Raw genomic sequence first — 7936 nt, 5'->3', positions numbered from 1 at the left:
AAAACGTTTAAGTCCAAAAGTCTTTAGCGCTATAGAACCAGGTTTAATCCACCATTTTCTACATTTGAAAATGCCTGTACCAAGTCAGGAATATGACATTTCTTGTCCAATCGTTTTTGATGCGTTTTGTTATTTGATTTTGCCATGTGATTATGGACTTTCCTAATTGATTTTCCTCTGAGTTCAGTATTTTTGTGATTTTACTTTTTTTGATTGGTGCAGAAATGTCGACCACGACGGGCGCAGTCTGGTTTACTTCAGAATGTCAATATTTGCAAGAACAAATCACTTTACTCTTCGCGTACTTTGAATATATACTGAGAAACAAAAAAGTTTCATAAATCAAAAATTAACTTTACTACAAAAAACAAAATAAAAATAAATAAATAATTGTAACAAACTTAATAAACCAAAAGGTTCAATATATTATCATATAATGTTTTTTTTCCATTTTTTTATTATTGAAAGTTTTTGTAATAAAAAATATATGTTGGTAATCTTTCTTCCCTCAGTATACATGGCATTGAAGGGCATACGATACAGTTTTGATTTTGATGAACATTTGCATGTAGGCTATTTTTTACCTGATTAAATCAAATATGTAATAAAATAATATACCTTCATGTGATACTTTTTGAGTAAATTGAGGTTCAAATTTCAGATATTTCTTCAGAATACGGATCTGTGGACGTATTTTTACTTTCGATAGAAATACATAACTTTTTTGTTTCAAAAGATAAATACGACCTGTTTTTTGTTAGATTATTAGTAATTTATGTGTTATATAAATATTGCATAAATGTGTACATTTTATTTTTGCATACAACTAAATATTATCAAATTTTCATGCTTTTTGCTGCATATTATTCAGCAGTAGTAAATGAAAAAAATGACACTATTTACGTTTTCATGAACATTGGTACACGTTATCTTATTACTAATCAAACTAAATGTCATTTGAAAAAGAGGGGTCCATGAACATGTTTTAGAGCTAATAGTTATCAAAGGTACCAGGATTATAATTCTAAATCAGTTTAAAAGAGGGACGAAAGATACCAAAGGGACAGTCAAACTCATAAATCTAAAACAAACTGACAACGCCATGGCTAAAAATGAAAAAGACAAACAGAAAAACAATAGTTCACATGACACAACATAGAAAACTAAAGAATAAACAACACGAACCCCACCAAAAACTATTAAATGACAACCAGTGAGTGGTGAAACATAATGTTTAATTCAATCAATGGATGTATATATCATAAACTTAGAACTCTGTGCACTATTTAATCCTTTTTACGCAAATATATCGTATAATCGTCTTTTGTTGTTTTTTTCTCTGTCTGTTATGATTTAACAAATATGGCTGTGCATTAAATGCCGTGTTTTGAAGCCAAAGTTTACCGATTGTCACCTTATAGTAAACAAATAAAAAAAAAGGTATGGGTATTGAGCACGTGTTTAACATGTACAATCCGATAAATTTATTTTAATAACATGGGTATTGCGATTACCCATTTTTTACGATGAGAGTAACGCTCGGGTCACTATGCAAACGGATGCAAGCAATTAAAAATAAGTATACTTCTTCTAAATGTGGACAAATTAAAGAACTTTCCTCAGAAAAAAGTTTATGAACATAGTTGTATTATGCAAACTATCCAATTAGTTATAAAAAACATATGCATATTATTTTTAATTTGAGGTTTCTTATGACTTTTAATCAGTTTAAATGATAAAAATCAGCCGAAACTGCATCTTTTCCCGATAAAAAGAAAAATCACAAAAATACTGAACTTGGAGGAAAATCCAATCGGGAAGTCCAAAATCACATGGCAAAATCAAATAACAAAACACATCAAAAACGAATGGACAAGAACTGTTATATTCCTGATTTGGTACAGGCATTTTCAAATGTAAATAGATAAAAATAATTTATAAAAATCTATAAATAGTTCATTCCACTACTCATAAGTCACCGTTTGACGTCGTGAAAATACCAATTTACGTTAGCAACGTCATTACCTCCCCTGTTACTTTATCGTATGCCCTTAATGTATCACACAGATTATTCCCATAAAACAAACAAATAAACACAAATAAATCTACAAAATATCAAAGAGAACAATAAAAACAGGTTAATTAAATAGGCAATATTCATTTGGTATATATAGTAAAATATTCAACGTGTTCGAACATATCATGAATATCTCCCATCGAAGATATGAAACGAAAGTTAATAGAAATAAAATCCAAAAGTAAACAAACTAACCATTACATGTATATAGTCAAATGTATGCGTATTTGAGTGTGTATGTGGATGTCTGTGAATAATTAGACTGTATAATACAGCCAAATAATGATAAAAATAACATACATAAATGGGTGTTATAAATAGATCGTTTCTTTAGGAAAAGGAAGGTAAACGGTCACATGATGATGATTTTATGTTTGTAAGTCAGGTGACATATTTCTTTAGATAAATTCAACATGTTCAATAGCAATAATTATCAATTTCGTCTGAAAATCACCAGTGCGCATCCAAACAAACATACTGTGTAGAATAAACATATTTGTTCTGACGAAATCAATATAACAGAATATTTGTTAAAAGAAAAATAATTATAATGGCATTGTACATGTATATTACATTTAATTTCAGTAGATCTTCTGTAAGACGGAACACATATACATATACTGAAGAGATTTGATCGGCTATTGACGAGGTTGCTAAGAATACTGATCTGGCACCAGCATGAGTAACTACTGATAAGAAAATGTGATCTGCATAAGCAACTACTGACGAGGTAACTGACATGTGATATTAGTTGACCGGCAAACGACCACTCAGGATGACGTTTTTTTATATTTGAGACCGGCATTCGACAACTACTGACGACATAGCTGATCCATTACCAGTATACGACAACTACTGACGACATAGCTGATCTATAACCAGCATACGACAACTACTGACGACATAGCTGATTTATTACCAGCATACGGCAACTACTGACGACATAGCTGATCTATTACCAGCATATGACAAATATTGACGACATAGCTGATCTATTACCAGCATACGGCAACTACGGACGACATAGCTGATCTATTACCAGCATACGACAACTACTGACGACATAGCTGATCTATTACCAGCATACGACAACTACTGACGACATAGCTGATCTATTACCAGCATACGGCAACTACTGACGACATAGCTGATCTATTACCAGCATACGGCAACTACTGACGACATAGCTGATCTATTACCAGCATACGGCAACTACTGACGACATAGCTGATCTATTACCAGCATACGGCAACTACTGACGACATAGCTGATCTATTACCAGCATACTGCAACTACTGACGACATAGCTGATCTATTACCAGCATACGGCAACTACTGATGTGTGATCGACATGCGATAACTACTGACAATCTTTCTTACATGGTATCAGCATACAGCAACTACTGATATGTGATCGACATGCGATAACTACTGACAATCTTACTTACATGGTATCAGCATGCGTTAACTTGTCTCATATACGTTTACTCGAAACTTGTTTTCTTCATATTGCGTTTTGATTTGTATTGCCGATTGTTAACTGTTTCATATTAAACCGTCTTTTCATTAATTTTGTTGATGGTTTTGGTCTCATATACGTATAGCAAAAATCGTCTTATTTTCATATCGAAATGTGTCAAGCTGTTTTGGTTAAGTATACCCGACACCTTGTGTCAATCAAAGAAACATTCGATTGAAGATTTGTACTAAAATGAAATGTGAATATGGAAAAGTTCCAAGTCACATATGACAGAACATTGAACGAAAGCATACCTCAGCAATTAATTTATTTGAAATCAAATAAAAAGGTAAGATCGACCAAAGATTTTATTAGATAAAACGTATAATGTAGATGTTAACCTTGTGTTGTGTTTATCGTTTAACATCATATACAAACGCGTCATTGACTTCATTTTCAACCAACAGTTTATTGGTAGATATATCATAGTGCAGAACCTGTGGGTAACTGAGACCATCATCACGTGACAAAAGTTGTCTGTAGCGTTGTCCACATGTCCACCTGGAGAGATGAAGACCACATTGTAAGTAAGATTTCTCACTGTATATATGTTTCCATCTTTGTCTACAGAGATACAGCGTGGAAGGCACAGAACACTTTGATCACAGAACGTCCACAGAATGTTACCATCATAATCACAACAGGAATTAAACGATATGACTGTCAGGATTTGTATAGATCAAATTTCTACCGAATGATGTTGTTAGGTTGTTAGTTTGTTTCTGGTCACATTGGTAATGGCTTCATTACCCAGACTACTCATCTGTAACCCTTTTTCCACGGCTCAATAAATCAAATTTCCGTCTTTATATACTGCTCCATCATTGTCTGAATTTCTTTTATTGTTTTCATGAGATTTTTGTTCTTTTTGTCGATTATATTTATTGTATATGAATGGCCAGATGTAACATCAATACAATCACCTCCAATAAAAAACCACATCGACCGCTTTACCAATATCTATGATTTTGTGATCTTTTGATCCGATAGATTTGTGGGTTCTTATTTTCTCTTGTTCATTACAGGAGTATACGATCCTAATTTTAGGTAGCAGCGAACAAACTTGATATAAAACCAAGAGTTACAAATGTTGAAGATAAAATCATCCCTTCGTACATTTTACGGACGTCATCACTATTTGGTTGACCTTGACTGAATATCCGTTTCACAGATGATATCGGATATGTTCCTTACGTCGTTACTACAATCCCTCTCCTTTTCACGAATGTGACCTACCGAATTATACATTTTACTGGGTTTGTAATAACATGAGCCTCGTGTCGATCAGGATCTGCTTACCCATTTAGTTTTATATGTTGTGCCTTTTGTACTAAAACTTGTCTGTTTGCTTTAGCCATGGCGTTGTCGTTTTATTTTATCTTTGAGTTTGACTGTCCCTCTTGTATCGTTCGTCAACTATTTGGTACAGACATTGTGTATACAATGGTGAATGAAACCTCTCACTTGCATGAGTCGCACAAATCTTTATGATATTGACAACGACGTGTGATCAAAACAAACAGTCACACTAGGTACAAATCAACAAAATACAAAATGTAAACAAGTTTAAATCAAACCAATTGACCTTTATGAAATAAAGTCAATAATCTCATTCATTGTAAGTTTGTGACAAATACATGTACTGTAAAAATTAAGCATCCCTACTTATCATCTAACTTCGTACAAGAAGGCTTTATTGGCTGCATTTTCCACCAACAATTTATATGTAGATGTGTCATAATGCAGAACTGGTGAACTTTTCAGCCCATTTTTGCTTGATAAAAGTTGTCTACTTCGTTGTCCATCAGGAGAGATGACGACCACATTCTTAGTATGAAGTCCCACAACAAACACGTTACCATTATTGTCTACAGAGATACCTAGTTGACCCATCAGAACACTTGTATCATAGAACGTCCACAGTATATAACCATGGTAATCACAACAGGTTACACTATGATTGTCACTGTTTGTGTAGAACAGTTTTTCACCAAGTGTTGCAACGTACGACCAGACCGTAAGATTTGTATTGGTAACATATTTAATGGATTCATCACTAAGACTTATTATCTGTAACCCTTTCTCCCTGGCACAATAAATCAAATGTCTGTCTCCGTATACTACTCCCTCATTGTATGAAGGAACGTTTGATGATTTCTTCAGTCTGTGCTTCTTTAAGTCGATGATATAAATCGTACCTGTTTGGCCGGATGTTACAGCAATATAATCATCACCAAAAAAACTCACACCAAACATATCACGAATCTTGCAGTTTCGAAATATTTTGATCTGTCTGATTTGAGTGCTCTTATTTTATCTTGTTTATAAAAGGAGAATACCATCTTACCGTCAGGAAGCAGGGAACAACCTTGGACTTCTGACAAATCAGTATTGTTTTACATTTGAGTTCGTATGTGTTTAGAAAAGGCTTGATTCTATATCTTAGAATTACTATTAGCATTCAACTTAAACTTTTATAACACAAAATATTGTATTGTTGCATGATAATATATTTGTTTTCATCACAAATAGTAACTAAACGTTTATGATCTTATATAGTTAGTTCAAGCAGCGTTAACTGAATTGTGTGTTACCAGAACAGACGTCAGTTTGTTTTCATTTTATATCATATTCACTCAAAAACGGGGTTACACTCGAAAAAAAACCTCCGATCAACTGCTCGAAAAAAAAACACGTTCCAAGCGGGACACTATACCTACCGTGATTAAGTTATTATGTAGGACGTTAAACGCCGAAACTTTTTAACTATTGACAATCCTATCATTAACTGCATTGTATTTGATAAATAAAGAAATAAAGAATATGACACGATCCTTTTGAAATAATAATAATAATAATTAAAAAACCAATTCTTCAGAGAACGATTGAAGGTCTTTCCACCTCGATAATTAGAATGAAATTTAGAAAAAAAAGGTAGAAAGGGTCACTCCTTGTTGATGTAATTTGGTACCTCAACTGATATAGAAAAATAAGATTAATCGGTATATACAGAAGAATTAATTGTTTTATAATGAACAAAAACAAATTTAAAGCAAAGGTCAAAATCTAGAACGTCAAGTTGATCTTTGACCTTGACCTCAATTTCAAGGTCATAGGTCAGTGATCTCAAATCAAAAGACCCCAGGTCAATCACTTGTATGGTTGTAGAGAAATATCGATTTCAAAAACAAAAGGGGAGAAAACTCCTAAAATGGTTGACCAAAACACTTCGACTTAAATGGGTTGAAGTTGCCCCTTGTTGTAAACAGTAATTAGGCAAACACATCGTATCATTAACTGTTACAGTTTCTTTTGAATAACGATAACAAGCAAAATTCAAAATTTATAACATGACCTTGACCTTTGACCTTGACCTCAATTTCAAGGTCATGGGTCAGTGAACTCAAATTAAAAGGTCCGAGGTCAATCACTTGTATGGTTGTGGAGAAATAACGATTTCAAATACATAAGGGGAGAAAACTCCTATAAGGGTTGACCAAAACACTTCGACGGAATAAGTTGAAGTTGCGCCTTATTGTAAACAGTGATTTTGCAAACATATCATATCATCAACTGTTACAGTTTCTTTTGAATAACGATAACAAGCAAAATTCAAAATTTATAACATGACCTTGACCTTTGACGTTGACCTCAATTGCCTGTATATGGACCAAGGACTTCATTTGATAAGACTGTAGGCCTCTACAACTTATACTGTATGAATCAACCCTAAATATCGTTTATTTTAAATTTTCAAAGGGAAATAACTCCCATAAGATGTCTTCTGATCACCCTAGTCAAAGTTAAACAAATCATTCTTAAGAGTAGACAAACAATTTGGTGAAAACAGTTTGTAAAAATCTTATTTTTTTTAGATATAGCGATAACAAGAAAAGGGGGACGCGGGGGGATAACTCCTATAAAAATAAGTGTTCGGTCACACAGGGTGAGTTTTGAAACCTCCATTACTGAACAACATCATTGGCCAAACATCCATTCGATATGTTGTAAAACAAAAAAGCATCTCAGACGGCAGAAGAAAAAAAATTAATAATCAGAAGAAGAAAAACAAAAGGTCTTTCCACGAAAAGTGGAAAAACCTTATAAAGAACAAATGTGTGTATAATATGTGTTCACCTCACACATATACATTGTCAATTTTTATTCTTTAAATATCTGTAGGAAATGAAGCTATGCTGGTGCTTTATTACTGTATGACCAATCATAGCACACGCTTGATCAGACTCCTCTTCACAAAAGAAGCAATTGAACCTTGTTCCATTTCTAGAACGATAAAACATTATGTCTCACGAAGCAAGAATCTTGCAATTACCCGGGTG

The sequence above is a fragment of the Mytilus trossulus genome, chromosome 10 (genome assembly GCF_036588685.1).
Source record: "Mytilus trossulus isolate FHL-02 chromosome 10, PNRI_Mtr1.1.1.hap1, whole genome shotgun sequence".
NCBI classification, from domain to species: domain Eukaryota; kingdom Metazoa; phylum Mollusca; class Bivalvia; order Mytilida; family Mytilidae; genus Mytilus; species Mytilus trossulus.
The sequence above is the reverse complement of the archived record's forward strand: the minus strand, read 5'-3'. Positions refer to the sequence as shown.